Raw genomic sequence first — 15768 nt, forward strand, 5'->3', positions numbered from 1 at the left:
GCATTCCAAACTTGACTCTGGAAGCTAAGAGAAATCACTTTGCTCACATTTCCACAAGGAATGCTATTCTTAAAGAAACCAACAGTAGCCAAAACTCTGACATGGTCAAAAGGGTATTTCCCCAAATCATAACTTAGAAAAACTAGCTAGAGAAGCCGCATTATTGGCCTCGGAAAAGGAAAATCAAGATTGTGAATTCAACAACTGTTGGTTTGATAAAAAGTGAAAGCTCTGATTTGGATAAAGTAACAACCTAGTTTTACTGAAGACTCAATTTCCCACTCCTCATCACTGTACATACTTTAAACCATTGGTCTTATGACAAAATGATCACCTTCACGGATCAATATTGGTGCTAAACATTTACAGGCTGCAAAAAGCGTGTACCACACTTGTCTCATTCGTCCAAAGTACAACCTAGGAAGCCTGTTCATTCTGCTCCTGGACATTTTAAGCTGTTTAATGGACCATTTGAGGTCTGGCAAGTGGATTTCATGCATCTTCCTCTGTCTCATGGATAAAAGTATATTTTAACTACAGTCTGCATGTTTTCACACTAGGCGGAAGCCTTCCCTCGCAGACAGGCTATTGCCTCCTCTGTGGCTAAAATCCTTTTGGAAAATATTATCTGTACCTGAGGAACTCTTCTTGAATATCATAGTGATCATGGAACCCATTTTACTGGTTAGGAGCATCAACAAGTCCGTGTCATTCATCCATTTTTACAACACTTTCACTGTTTGTGTGAGATAACCACCCTCAATTCTCCGGTTTAGTTGAACGCACAAATGACATTAATATGACTGCTGGGAAATTCTGTAGAGGCCTACTTAGCCAAAAGCTTTGCTGCCAGTCTTTCTAAATCTTAGATCCACCCCTTTTGGAACTCATAAACTCTCACCCCTTGAGATAGTCATGGGATTACCAATACCCTTGGCTCTTGCCTCTTCTGACCCACAACTGACAAAAGGAGAGATACTTCAATATTGGAAAAGCCTAATCAGCTCTATAAAAAAAAAAAAAAACTCTTTTGGTAGAGCAATCTTTCAGTGTAATCTCAAGAGATGCAGATCTTAAGGATCACACCTTGCAACCTGAAGACTTTGTCTATCAGAAAAGACACCTCCAGAAGGACTGTCTTCAACCTGGCTAAACATGCTCTTATCAGGTATTGATAACCAACCATTGTGCTGACAGATTTAGGGAACAGACTCTTGGATTCACGTGACACTTGCAAAGAACACACTGAACCCTGATTGGATCTGCACATCATGTGGGGATCTAAAAGTAAAGATTCCTCAGAATTAAAGCTGGTGACATCTGATGAGACAGCTTTCCTAATATATCTGGATCAGGCCTATTGGCAGTTTGCCTGTCTTTGATGATGACACAGTGCTTCAGATGATTCCAATGACTATCTTGATAACTTATAGACTTTAGATGAAAGATTCCTAAGCATTCTTCCTCCTATTCCTCTTTACTCAAATGTGACCTCAGAAGGTTTCTAATCTGTGTGCTTTCCCTCCAAGAAGACACTACACTTAGGAAAGGTCCTTTCTGACACTGAGGGACAAAAAGCCCCTGAAACAAGAAATCCTAACTCTTGATCAGTAATACTTTCAGAAAAAATATTGATCAAAAGGGGAAACTATAAAAATTAATAAACCAAAACCTCAAATCTATAGAGTCAGGAGACCAGAATGAGGAGCTCTCACGCCCTTCAACAGTAGAACCCAACAGAAAGGAGACAGACTTCCTCTTGCCTGACAAGAGCTCAGCCAATAACAGACAAGGGCAACTTAGGCAATGAAAAGCCATAGACTCTTGATTTACTCTAGCCCTCCCAACTTCCTTTCCCCTCCCCCTTTAAAAGTGTTCTCCATCTATTTTTGTGTGGGACTGGCATATGGCTCACCATGGTTGCCAACCCCAAATTGTAATCATTTGTTAATCCAAAATGAACCCATTTATGCTGAAAAAATAACTTGCAGTTTATTTGTTTTAGGTCAACAGACCACACAGCAAAAGGGAAAGCAAGAACTTAGGATGCCTCTAAAAGCTTCTGATTATCTGTAGTTGCATCATGTTTGCTCATAATCTATTGGCCAAAGCATGCTACAAGGTAAACCACGTATCAACACAATGGTGATGTGAACTCCTCCCATAGGAGGCACTGGCAATGAACAATTGATGAGCAAGCATAATCCTCTTACAGAAAAGGAAAAGTTAATGATTGTGAAAATAATGTAATCTCTCAAAGACTTCTCTCTTGATTGCAAATATTCACTTCTCTCATTTCTGCATGAAAAATATTCTATCTATTTTCACAAGGAAGGTACCCTAAAATTTCATCCAATCATGCTCTCAGCCTTGAAGACGAGGAATTACATCAGATTCACATATAGCTCCTCTTGGTCCAGAGACCTGTGACTAAAATGACAAGTTTTTGGCTCCCCCTCCACAACACTAATGCACACCTCATTTTAAAAATTAAAGAAAGAAAAGTACCCATAGGTCACTGGGCTACAGAAATTCTTTAATTCTATAAGGCAAATATTAAATTTCTTACCTTGAAGGTTGATAATGTGTCTTGATTGAGCCCAGGTTCTACTTTCTATAACTGACTTCACAGTTTATTATTCTCCATGAATCTTTATTCTTCCCTCTACCAATTCCTTGTTCATTTTCCCGCTCTTCCAAATCTGAAGAAAGCAATGAAGAACATGACCTCCTTGGAAACTGAGGAGTTTTCTCGGCCTACTTTATGCCTGCAGATATTTTGAAAACCAATGTTTTTTCACATCAGGAACAGTCAAAATCTCTCTTAACACAAGTTTGACGTCAGTCAATTGCATACACTATTATCCACATCCACAATAGTTTTCAAATACTGTATCTCTACATCAAAAGCTTCTTTGTAAGAAAACTTTTAACCCCTTCTTCCTGAGCCATTTTGTCTAACTAAAAAGATGTACTGGTGTTGTTTTAACCTACAGAGATAACTTAAGTAAGGAAATCATGATTATATTTTTGATTTGGCTTATGCCTTGAGATTGAGTCTGATTCTTTAAATAATTTCTCCTTTGTTCTTTTACCTATTGGGCATGAGTAGGAGTTGTAAATCTTAGCCTTACAAGATTGAGACTTTCTGGATTCTTTTTCCCTTGCATCCCTGCTTACAAATGGGCCAATTCTTTTCTAAGCACATATAGTAATACTTGTATTACTCACCTAATGCAGCTACTAAACCAAAACCACAGTAAAACTTTGTATCACAAAACCCATTTCTTTAAATCCACAAATTTACTAAGTACATTTTTTGCCTTCCAAGTTCTCAGTACTTGAAGTATACCAAATCTTTACCTCCACTGATATTGACATTTTTTCCACTCTCGAAAAACTTCCCATCTCTGACCTGTTACACATTTCTAAACCTATAGCTTGGGGGTATTTTGTTAGGGCAGCACTTATTTCTGGTACCAGATTGTTTATAACAATCAGCTTTGCTATGTAACAAACAGCACTAAAACTTCAGTGGTTTATAGTAATAAACTTTCCTATACATAGACTCTGACTGCTCTGGCTATTCTTGTCTTTGCTCCATATGAGTTTTCAGTCTACAACATAGGATGTGGGAGCAGCCTTTGTCTAGGAAGAATATTACCTTCTTGGCAATTGAGAAGTTTTCTCAGCCTACTTTATGTCTGTAGATATTTTGAAAACCAACGATTGTTTTACATCACAAATAGTTGCAACACACCCCTGTTTATGGCACAGAAAAAGAGTAAGAGGTATCATGGAATTTTTAAGCAGAAATAAATGTCTTAATATACAGGTTGGAGTGCCAAATTTTTGTACACAGTTTTCTTTTGTGATATTATTCCGAGTACCTCACTGTAGACAGGCTCTGCAGTAGTGACTGTGAACCTTGTTTTACTGTCATTCATCAAATCTTGGATCTGTTAAAGCTAGCAGATCCTCAGAGGTTATGAAGGCAACATTATTATACGAATAGGAACACCAAAGGGTAAAGAGGTAAGTGTCTTTCAAGTGGTAATACGACAAGGTAGTGTCTAAATAGGGAACAGTATTGGGTTCATCTCACTCTTAGTGATAGAGTTTTGCCTACTATTCCATGCTTCTTCCTTCTGAAGAAACACAAAATTATTTAGTAAAACCAGTGTTTTTTGTTATTATTGCTGTCTGCATTATTAATATATATAATGAAAAACTATCTTCAGTCTCATATTCATATACACTGTCTTATATGCATATACACTGTTAGCTTAGGCTAAATTACACGGCATATCTGTGTCAGTTAACTTAGGCCAAGTTATGTTATAGTAACAAATGACCACAAAATCTTAGGCTTAAGGTGACAAAGATTCCTTTCTCACTCATGTTCATGTTCACTTCAGGGTGGGATATAATTGATAATTGTTTCACTGCAGTAAGAAAGATGGTAGGGCAATGTAACAGTTCTAATTTTTTCCCCCCTGCTGGAAAGTCATCCAAGTAACTTCTGCCCATGTATCACTGGCTAAAGACTTATACTGATAGGATCAATAAACTAATTTTTCCATAGGTAAAGTTTCAGAGCAGAAGAGGGGGAGAGCAGGAAATATTTTGACTATGGTACAATTTGCATGCACATACAACAACTCAGAGAAATATAATTTGTCCATCTTTATTACTTTACTTATTGGAATAAAAGATATTAAAGGATTTTTGAATGAAAAATGGCTAAAAATATGTAGAAAATGGACCTCTTGGTGGTGTTATCATGAAATGTATACCAAAATTCTGTTTCCAGCATCCAGGAGTAAGCACCTAATAAACTGATCTTCCCACAAATGAGAGCTATTGACTCTCAAAACACAACTACCTGAGGGTACTGGCGATGGAAGCTAAGTAAGCATCCTTTGAAGGGGAACTGAAACTTGGAGCATGTGCCAGGAGGGAGTGAGCACATTCTTTTTTAGCTGCTCTGCACAGAAAGCAATCACAGCAGAAGTACTGGGTATGGGGTGGTTATAACTTTGCTAGGAAAAAAATCACCGTCCATTTGGCAGCAGAATCAGAGAAGAGAATCCAATGAAACGAGGGCTTCTGCAAAGGAAAAATCCAGAGAAAAGAAATCCCTAAAACCTGAATCTCTGATACTTGGGCAAACTGAAAGCAATTAGGAGGTAAGATACTGAAGAACTCAAGTATAATCTGAGACACTGCCACTACAGTTTATTTTGAGTTTAATTTGAGACTAAGTTAATTTTCTGCTAAACCAAAGTACCAACATTATTTATAGTAGTGTAACAAAATTTAGAACCTACACAACATAACATTCACAATGCCCCAAATCCAATCCAAAACCTCATGTACAAAGAGCCAGACACAATGACCCATTCTGAAGGAAAAAGAAAACCAAAGATGTCAACCCTAAGATGACCAGATGTTGGAATTATCACACAAGAACTTTAAATACAGTTATTATAGCTATGCTCAGTGAGATAAAGAAAAATAGACTTTAAAAAATTGGACGTCTCACCACATAATTAGAAAATATCAAAAGGAATAAAACAGAAATAGTAGAATTGAAAAATAAAGATCTAAAATACAAATTTCTTGGTTAAGATTAAGTAGCAAAATGGAGAAGACAAAGGAATCTAAGTGAACTTGAATACAGATCAATAGAAATAATCCAACTTGAAGGAGAGAGAAAAAAGATTGTGAAAAAATATAAACTGGGCCTAAGCAGCCTGCAGGTAATTTCAAAACACACAGGCAGAGTTCCAGAAAGAAAAGGAGCAAGTTTGGGGCAGAAAATTTTTGAAGAAATAGTGATCTAAAACTTGCCAGATCTGATGAAAGATACACAGTTATTGATCCCAAAAGATCAGCAAACCCCAAACAAGATAAATTTGAAAAAAATCTTACCTCAACATATCATCATAGTCAAACTGCTGAAAGCCAAAGGTATGGAGACAGTGTTGAAAGCACCCAGAGAATAAGAAAACTTTACAGCCAGTGGAACGATGATTCAAGTGATGGTGGATATGACATCAGAAACCATTAAAGACAGACAACAGTGAAACAAGATATTTAAAGTCTAGAAAGGAAAAAACTAACTTAACCCAAAATTCTATATCAGGTAAAAATATAATTGAGTCAAAAAAAGACATTTTGAAATAAAGCAAAACTATGGAAATTGTAATTAAAATTCTTCAGGCTCAAAGAGAATTGGTATCAGGGGAAACTCAAATGTTTAAGAATGAATAAAATTTAAATGAATAAAGATTTAAAGTAGTCAATATATGGTTAAATATAAAAATAATTTATGATAATTTCTTTAATATACAAGGTTAATACAGAAAATCAACTGCAGCAAACATATGTAAAATGAAATTTTAAAAAATTTGCATTTACACTCAAATCATAAAATGCTTAAATAAAAACTTAATAAAATAATTTAATAAAATATGTACAAGATCTTTACATTGTAAACTATAGAGAATTAGAGAAATTAACAAAAATCTAAAATTAATAGAGAAATGCTACACATTCACAGATTGGAAGAATCGATATTAATAAGATGCAAAATCTCTCCAAAGTGATATACAAATTCAATGAAATCTCAATATAAAGTCTAGAAAACTTGTTTATAGAAATTGAAAGGTTGATTTTAAAATGTATATAGAAATGCAGACAACCTAGAATAGTGAAAGCATGTTAAACAAAAGCAAACCTGGATGACCTACACCACCAGACTCTGAAAATTACAATAACACTATAATAATCAAAACAGTGGAGTACTGGCCCAGGATAGATACATAGATCGATGGAACAAATTAGAGTATCCAGAAAATAGACATGAAGATATATGATAGACTGATTTTCAAAAAGGTTGCCAAGCCAATTCAATAGGGAAAAAAAAAATGTATTTTCAAAAGGTGGCACTGAAACAACTCAAAATAAGTTTGAAAATTAAAAAAAAAAAACTCAACCTTAACTCACACAAAATTAATTTAAATTGATTAAAGGCCTAAATATAAACACCAAAACAATAAAATATCTAATTTAAGACAAAAATAATCTTGGAGACTTAAGGGTAAGCAAGTACAACTTAAATAAAATATATAAGGTGTAATCATAGGACATATACATAAATGTACATATATAAGACATATATATCAAATAACATTTACCTAGAAAATATAAACAAATCTTACAACTCAGCAAAACATACTCTCATTTTTTAATGTTCAAAAGATCTGAACCGGCAATTTACAAAACAAGATATATGAAAAGCCAATAAATACATAAAAAGTAGTCAACATCATTGATCATTAAAAAAAAGCAAACTAAAACACAATGAACTACTACAGCCACCCATAAAAGCAATGAAAATTAAAAAGATTAATAATATCAAATGTTGGCTAGGATGTGGAGCAACAGACAGTCTCAGAAACCACTGGTGGGAATGCAAAATGATATAACTTATAAAAACAGTCAGTTTCTTATAAAGTTCATAATACTGTGTCCATATGACTTAGCCATTTCACTCTCAGATATTTACAAAAGGCAATAAAACCAGATGTCCATGCAAAGATGTATATATATAATTGCTGATAATACAATCATTTGCAATACTCCAAAATGAAAATAAGGCAACATTCATTATCGGGTGAACCAATAAAGTAAAAAGTAAATGTTACCCACTCAACGGAATTCTGTTCAACAGTAGGAAAGCGTACTGACACCCACAACGACATAGATAAATCTCAAAATATTTTTGTTGAGAGAAAGCTGCTAAACACAAAAGATGATAGTATGAGATGATTTCCTTTATAAAAATGCAAACTAATCTATAATCATGTATGTGGTTGCTTGCATCTGAGAGTGGAGGGAAGGACTGACTGTAAAGGCGCAAGAAGGATATTTCAGGGATGATTAAAATGTTGTATATCATGTAATGGTGAGTTTGTATACAAATGTATACAGCTGTCAAATTACACATTTTAAATAAACACAGTTTCTTAGGTGGACATTTTGCTCAAGAAAGTCGGTATGAAAAAAATATTTACATATACCTCTAATTTTGGCTTGGTTTTGCTACTTTCATATATAAGAATAATAATTTCTGTTCCTGATAATGGTAGCCTAGATTACTGTAGATCAACTATTCTTCTGAGAACAGATAGAAAGCATGCAAATCATATTTAAAAGGACCTACTTGATGGTATCACCAATATTTTCTAAAACCATCAGACTTGAGAGGCCAACACAGAGAGGAGAGGAGCCCAGAAAGGTGGGTGCAACATTCAGTACACTTATCTTTTTTTTCCTTAAGACATTTGTTGATTTGCAAGCTGCATCTGACAGTCTAATGGGATTCTTTTGGGGGAAAAAGGAACACAGGAAGCATCAAGTATGTCTCTGGTAGTGTAGGTACCTGGAAATTCTAGGACAATTTCCATGTACACAGACCACTGAAATGAAGCAATAATTCTACTTGGAGGGGAACCATACGTAATAGATGATATTGGATGCTAAGCTTGAACTGAGCTGTATTTTCCCACTATAATAGTGGAGATGGTATTTCTTAGCAGAAGGCATAATCAATAACTAGTCCTTCATAAGGTTTCTCGGAGAGCTTCCTTCTGTCAGTACACAGCAGGAGGACAAGGGAGGTTCCAGCTTTTTCGCAGAAGAGGTAATGTATTTTCTTGTTCAGTTTCTTTCCCAATGAATCTACACTGTTCTGGAAGCAGAGTAAGTCCTACAGACAGCCATCTTCAGTACATAATAGCTATTCAGGATGTAATACTCAATACCAAGAGAATGAGCCCCCTCTTTTAGTGATTCTTTATCAATATAATTCTTCAGAATGACCTAAGTTTCAGGTAAATCTTGAGCAGGAAAAACATCATTAATTGGCTTTTACCAACTTCAGTGCTGACCTTGAGGTTAGATAATGAAGTTTTGTTCTTGTTCTGCTAATATATGACTTTGATCAATTAATTCACCTCTCTGAGCCTCAGATTCTGACAAGGCAGCCAGGCTAGAATATCATGCCATGAATGGCATGCTTAAAAGAGCAGAAGAAATATTAAAATGCCAGTCAGTCCATTTGCTATATATCATGCTGACTGCCATAAAAATCAGTGACATGCATTCTGCCTACTATGTGGAAAGTTCCACGCTAAGTCTGGTATCATTGGGTTACCTAGAAACTTTGCCTACATCATGATAATTTCTGCCACTCTTAAAAGACCACTGAAGGTTTCCTGTATTAAATATTAGGAACATGTCCAAAGGGAACTGCTTCTCATTACTTTTCTTTGAAAATTCCCCTCCTTTAAACTCCTCGTTAACTTAGCCATTTCCTCCCCCGGAGATAAAAGCAGGCTGAGGCAAAATGTACAGTATGGAGGTGAGTTTTACAGAATCAACCTCTAATTTTTAAAATGCCTTTTGGAAGGCAAGAGAAATATGCAATTACAACAAATTACAACTAATAATGATTATACCTAGGGAAAAAATCTCCTGGTATTTCCAGTATCTTACATCTCTTACATGACTAATTCCAAGGATATTCATATTTATTTGTTATCTATAGATTTCTCTACTATTAATAGGCTCCTGTAAAAGGGAAGTTGAATCTCTTGGCAAAGATCAGTTGTGTGATATGAATCTTGAGATATGGGTATGGCTTACTCTAATTTCAAGTTTCCTGAATTTTGAGACATTTCATTAAAAATAATTTCTAAGTGATCTTCACAAACACATTTAAACACACATATCTAAACACACATATCTATACACACATATCCACTAACCACAAATATACTTGGTAGGGTATGGTAAGAGATTGTGATTGTCATTTTTTTTTATTGTTTTCAGCTGTGTTTTAACCCAATACATATTTCCCTCCCATAAGACATCAACTGCAAATCCCTGATTAAAAGCAGTAAAAAGAGGTAATTTCTTTCATTAATTCCTTTGGGGGAAAAAAAAAAAGCAGTCCAATAAGAAATAAGGATCCATCAGTCTGATCAGTGCCCCCTAAGGGAAGATTTTCCTCTCTGATAAAGAAAAGCCCCTGCTTAATTGGCTTGGTCCATTCATCCTGCCTTGAATGCAAATGTAAAAGCTCTTGCTTATTGAAGCTGATGCAGCCATCAGGCAATAAGCTTAAAGAGAAAAAGGGAACATGTTCAGATGGCAGAATAGAAAATTAGTATAAGTCTGGATACTCCGTATCATCAAAGGTAATCCAACCTGGAACCAACTCCGAAGATATGTTGTCATATGAGGTTATTAGATAGCTTCTTTGCTTAAGCTGTAATTTCTCAGGTATTCTGACACCCTGCAGTCAGACATCCTATACAAAGCATTACGAATCCATTAAATGAGTTGATGCACGCAAAGCATTTAAACATATGCCTGGCAGATAGCAAGGGCTATATGAGTTTTTCTTTATTGTTGTTTTTATTATCTGAGCTCAAAATACTTACAACCATATGACTGTTCACTTGGATGTCTAAGCACCTCTAACTTAATATATAAGCTTTTATAGCTCAAAGGGTTTATACCTCCAAACTCACTTCTCCCTAAGCGTCCCCCACCATTAGCACTGTTGCTCATGCCAAAAAACTGAGACATCATTTGTTACTCCTTCTCTCAATCTTTATTCTCAACAAATCCATATAATTGTTGGCATTACTCAAAAAATCAACCAAATCTGATTATTCTTCATTATCACAACTGCTGTTCCCCTAGTCCAAGTTCTAGCCTACTCTTACCCGTGCAACATTGCTCCTGCTTTCACTTCTATGTGGCTGAATTGTATGCTCCACACAAGAGCTAGAATGCTTTGTTTTTAATATAAAACAGATCATGTTGCTTCCTTATTTAGACTTCAAATGGCATTTCACCACTCTTAGAATATAATTCAAATTCTTACCATGGTCTGAGGGAATTCATAGTCAGACAACTGCCCATATCTTTGACTTTCTCTCTATCCACTTTTTCTCTTTCATTCGACTTCAGTAATACTAGACTTACTGATATTACATGCTGGTTTCTCATCTTGGAGTGCCCTTTGCCCACACCTTGGTATGGCTTGCTGCCTCACTTCATTCAGGGATCTACCCAAACTCCATCCCAATAGATAGTGTCCCTCAATCACCCTATTTAAAAAAGCATAGAAGAAACAGAAAATAGTAGATTTGGATTAAAGTACCACAGAATCTGAAGACTTGGTTAGCATTACTGAGAAAAGTCTCTGAAGACACTTGTATCTCACTTTTCTTATCAGTAAAACTGGTAAAACTAGTGCATGCTTATAAGGCATGGCAGAGTTCTGAGTATGCGTCTGTATGAAAATGTCTCATTACTCGCACAACCCAGTAAAGATGTAAGACTCTATTTTATAAGTGATTGCAAGTAATTGGGAGTAATAATTAGCTGACAATGGTAATATTAAATGGTAAATGGTAAAATTTAGCTGACAATATACACATCTATATTAATATGACACTTTGGGTTTTATAACTTGACTAATGGATATACAGTGATCCTCAAAATGATACTATGACAACAAAGAAGATATAGTACTATTAAAGTCACTTATGTATGAGACAACTGAGGCCCCAGACAGTGAAATAACTAGCACTCACAGCCTACAAATAATAGATTTCATACTTTTTCCAACATTTTAACAACTAAAATTTTAATACCTTTTGTGTAACACCATATAACAGGTCTAAATGCCAAAGAGAAAGATATAAACTTAAATTTTCTATTAAGATCCATGTTAATGAATTATTCAGTCATTTCTAACCTGTTGTGCATATACTAAACCATTCCTGCTTACACAAGGAAAGAGACTTTTTTTTCATTGTTGCAGTTATCAAAGCAAAGAAATTGGATATGGTTTAAAGAGAGTTAACAGCACTCTTTTGAGTTCCTGAGTTTGTCACCACAAATGAGAGGTTTTCACTAGATCATAAAATTAACTTCCTCCATTGCCACTTGCCCAGCTGCATGGCAAAACAACCGACACATCTTTGTTAATTGGATGAAGCAAGCATGCTATGTTTTCCTTTCTTCCTCACTAGTGACACAAGCTGTGTGAAGTTCTCCAAAGGGAAATCCCTCCTTGACAAGATTTATTCCTGACAAGCTGTCCAAGAAGTGTAGGGCCAAGGTTCCAAGGAGTGAATAGAAGTGAATATTGCCAACCACAGCACAATATGCAATCAGGAGACTTCTCCAGGCAGTGGATACCTTGAGGTATATCTTTCAGAGATTTTTTTGTACATTAGTATTCTAAACATGAGAAATATTGTTGGGCTACTCAAATCTTAGTCTACAATTGTTCTGGCAGCATAATGCGCTAAGTACAATGATTCTAGAATATGCTCTTCATGACCATAGACGCAAACTTTAGCACATTATTACCAGAGAAATCAGTACACCCCGCCAAGTTGCCAGTTTGGAAACGTATGTCTTTGTTTCTTATTTAAATTTGTACTGATTCCTACTATGTGCAAGTTTCTGTACTAGATACCAAGGAAGACACAGAGATAGTTGTCGCTTTTCTGACCTACTGTGATTATGGTCTAATAGGAGTGATGAGACATTTATGTAGAATGAAAACAAAAGTAATAATTTCTATAAAATCAGAAGAAAACATCAAGTTTGGGTAGTTTAGAATGATGATGATTCATCATAGACTCTGAGTTTTAGACCTGGAAGGTAGTTAAAGATGATGTAGTCTAGTCTACCATTTTTGATATAAGGAAATCAGAACCCTGCGTGGAAAAGTAATTTTTCCTAGTTCATAAAGCTAATTAGTAACAGGTCTCAAAGGAAAATAAATTCTGCAAGTTGTCTGTCTTTTGCTGCTTATAGGAATGGATGTTCACACAGTGGTTAAGAATAATAACCTCGGGGCTCAGGAGAACTGAACACCTGGCTGTTTTTAATATCAGGCAATCATACTAGTTGCCACATTCACCATGTAGACTCTTGTCCAGCCTCTCATGCTGCCTCCAACTCTTAACTGTTCCAGTGGGAGATCTTCAAGGAAACAGACCAGAGCTTTAAGAAAAGAAACAAAACCCAATTCTAGCCTTCAACAAATCACAAAAACATCTAACTCATAAACTGTATTGTAGCTCAGGATTCTGCCTCTCCTTAACTCCATGACCTTTAATACTAATGCTCTGAACCCCCGCCACTGTGACACATAAATCTCAACATCCTGACCGGTCTTCTTTCCACTACCCAGGTTCATACAGCCTATGGGACAGTTACATGTGGGTATCTCATTTATCCCTCAACCACAAAATCTTTAAAGCTGGTTGCATTATTTCTCTTGCCTTGTAATCAGAAATGCAAAATTCTAAAATAACTTGTAAAATGTGTTTCTTTATCAATAATTCAATTTCTAGCCTCCTCAGGAAAGCGTCCTTGGCTCTTCTTTCTTCAAAGCTCTACCACTTTCTAGATATGATAAGTTTCCTAAAATCCCTGGGGGTTGGCATCTTCAATTGTAAAACGGGGCTTGTAATTTCATGTACCCTAATACGATTGTTACGGTGTGATCATGGGGGTTATTGGATGACATCTTCTGCTTACTTATTTTTACCTTACTTTCTACATTTTCCATAAATGGCATGCATTTAACTTAAAAAACATCAAAACACTCACAAAATTAAAGCAAAAATTACACTGAGTATTTTTCATGTCATTTTGTGATGATTTTTATGCAAAAATAAAATATTCCTATTGTTTTAAATTCAAAGAGTAATCACTGATTTTATAATAAAAAGTCTCTCCATCCATGGCAGAAAAATTGTGTTCAACAAAATTCATTTCATCTTTTCCTGGGCACACAGCCAAATCATATTTTCAGTCTCACTGGCAGTTAGCTATGGCCTCATGATAATTTCCTAGCCAATAAGTAAAAGTGTAATGTGTCACCTCCAGGCTTTTCCATAAAAAATTTCCACATGCCATTCTCTGTGATCTTTGCCCTTCTTCCAGCTGAATTTTAATATCCAAGAAAACTTTGGAAGCCACAGGGAAAAGAGACTACAAACTTGATCACCTTGAGTTCCTGAATGACTCTCTGAAGTAAGAGATGGTCACTTCTGTCATTAAAATTAGTACAGAATCTCCATGGATTGATAAATGAACAACAAAAAAAATAGACTTCTATTGCATTTGAGCCATTAGACAATTTGGAGTTTATATATTACAAAGGTAAGCCAATTTTAAATACATTTAGTTCCCCAAATTAACAGCCTGTAGTAGTTAGACTAGACTAGATTTATTCTGTGGTAAACAAAACCTGAAATCCATAATGGTTTAACACAGTAAGAGCTTATTTCTGGTTCCTACAAACTTTCTGCCAGTCTTGTTGACCCTCAGGCAGCTGTCTTATATGTAAGTCAGCCACCCAAACTGTATTTATCTTGTGGCTCCACCTTTTCAACAGAAGATCTTCTGCATGAGTACAGAAAGAGAGAAACAGGAGAGTTTTAAAAAGTCTTTCCATTTTTGTCAGCTCAAAAATCACTCCTAGTCACATTTTATTTGCCAGGACTAGTTTCATGATTCTGAGTAAATACAAAAAGTTTGGAAAGTATAATCTTCTGTATGCCCAAGAAGCAAAGGGAACTGGATATAACTAAATATCAGTCATGTCTACCACACAACTGTAATCTATTATGTATCTTACCGGAAAAATTCTATACACGTGCAAACATATTCATAGCATATTAGATAAGTGAGAGTCTACGACAGCGTTTGATGTCTTACTTTTTTATAGAATATATTTTGCAGATTGAGAGATAGATCACTCCTTTCTAAGTGCTGCATTTTTAAAATATGTCCCTTATCAGTGGATATTTAACTTATTTGCACATATTTTCTATTGCAGACAAAATTGCAGTGAACACTGTTTGAGTATATACAAGGCTATCTAAGGATAAATCCCTAGACATAAATTTGCTAGGCTATATTTGCATTTTTTATTCTGATATATACTTTCATGATTATATAATTTATAATTTCCTCTCAATAAGTTTGCATCAATTTACATTCTTATCAACAGTTTATTAGGGCGGTTGTTTCCCTTCAACCTTGCAAACATGATATATTAGCAAAATTGTGTGAGAAGGATACCATGTAATCCATACACTGGCCCATCATATATTTATAATTTAACTAAATCAATTTTGCTCAACATTTATCTTATTTCAGAATTATTCACAATGTTGCATATAAACATGTATCCATTATTAGAATTCACTTTCAGAAATGGAATTACCAAATCCAAGAGTGTGAAATTTTTTAAGGTTCTAAAACATCAAGTTGCTTTACATAAAAAGTTTTACCAATTTACACTACCAATAGAGTTCCATGAAGGCCCATCTTACAGCATCTTCATCATATTAAGTTTTACAGTATTCAGTCTTTGAAAATTTTTATACATTAGGTCAGTACTAGGATTTGATAACGCCATCTCTAATAAATAATCCATGAGAGATTATGTTGGCAGATACCATCAAAAATACTCCAGGGCATCTATATCTATATCTATATCTATATCTATATCTATATATCTATCTTCTTTTAACTCTAACCTCCTTTTAAAATTTAGCATCCTTTCTTTCCAGAAATCACACTTCCCCAGTTGCATGTAGTTCTTACAAAAATGTCAATCGTATCATCCTGCTGCAGGATTCCCCTACCTCC

This window comes from Camelus ferus, chromosome 1 (genome assembly GCF_009834535.1).
Source record: "Camelus ferus isolate YT-003-E chromosome 1, BCGSAC_Cfer_1.0, whole genome shotgun sequence".
In the NCBI taxonomy this organism is placed as follows: domain Eukaryota; kingdom Metazoa; phylum Chordata; class Mammalia; order Artiodactyla; family Camelidae; genus Camelus; species Camelus ferus.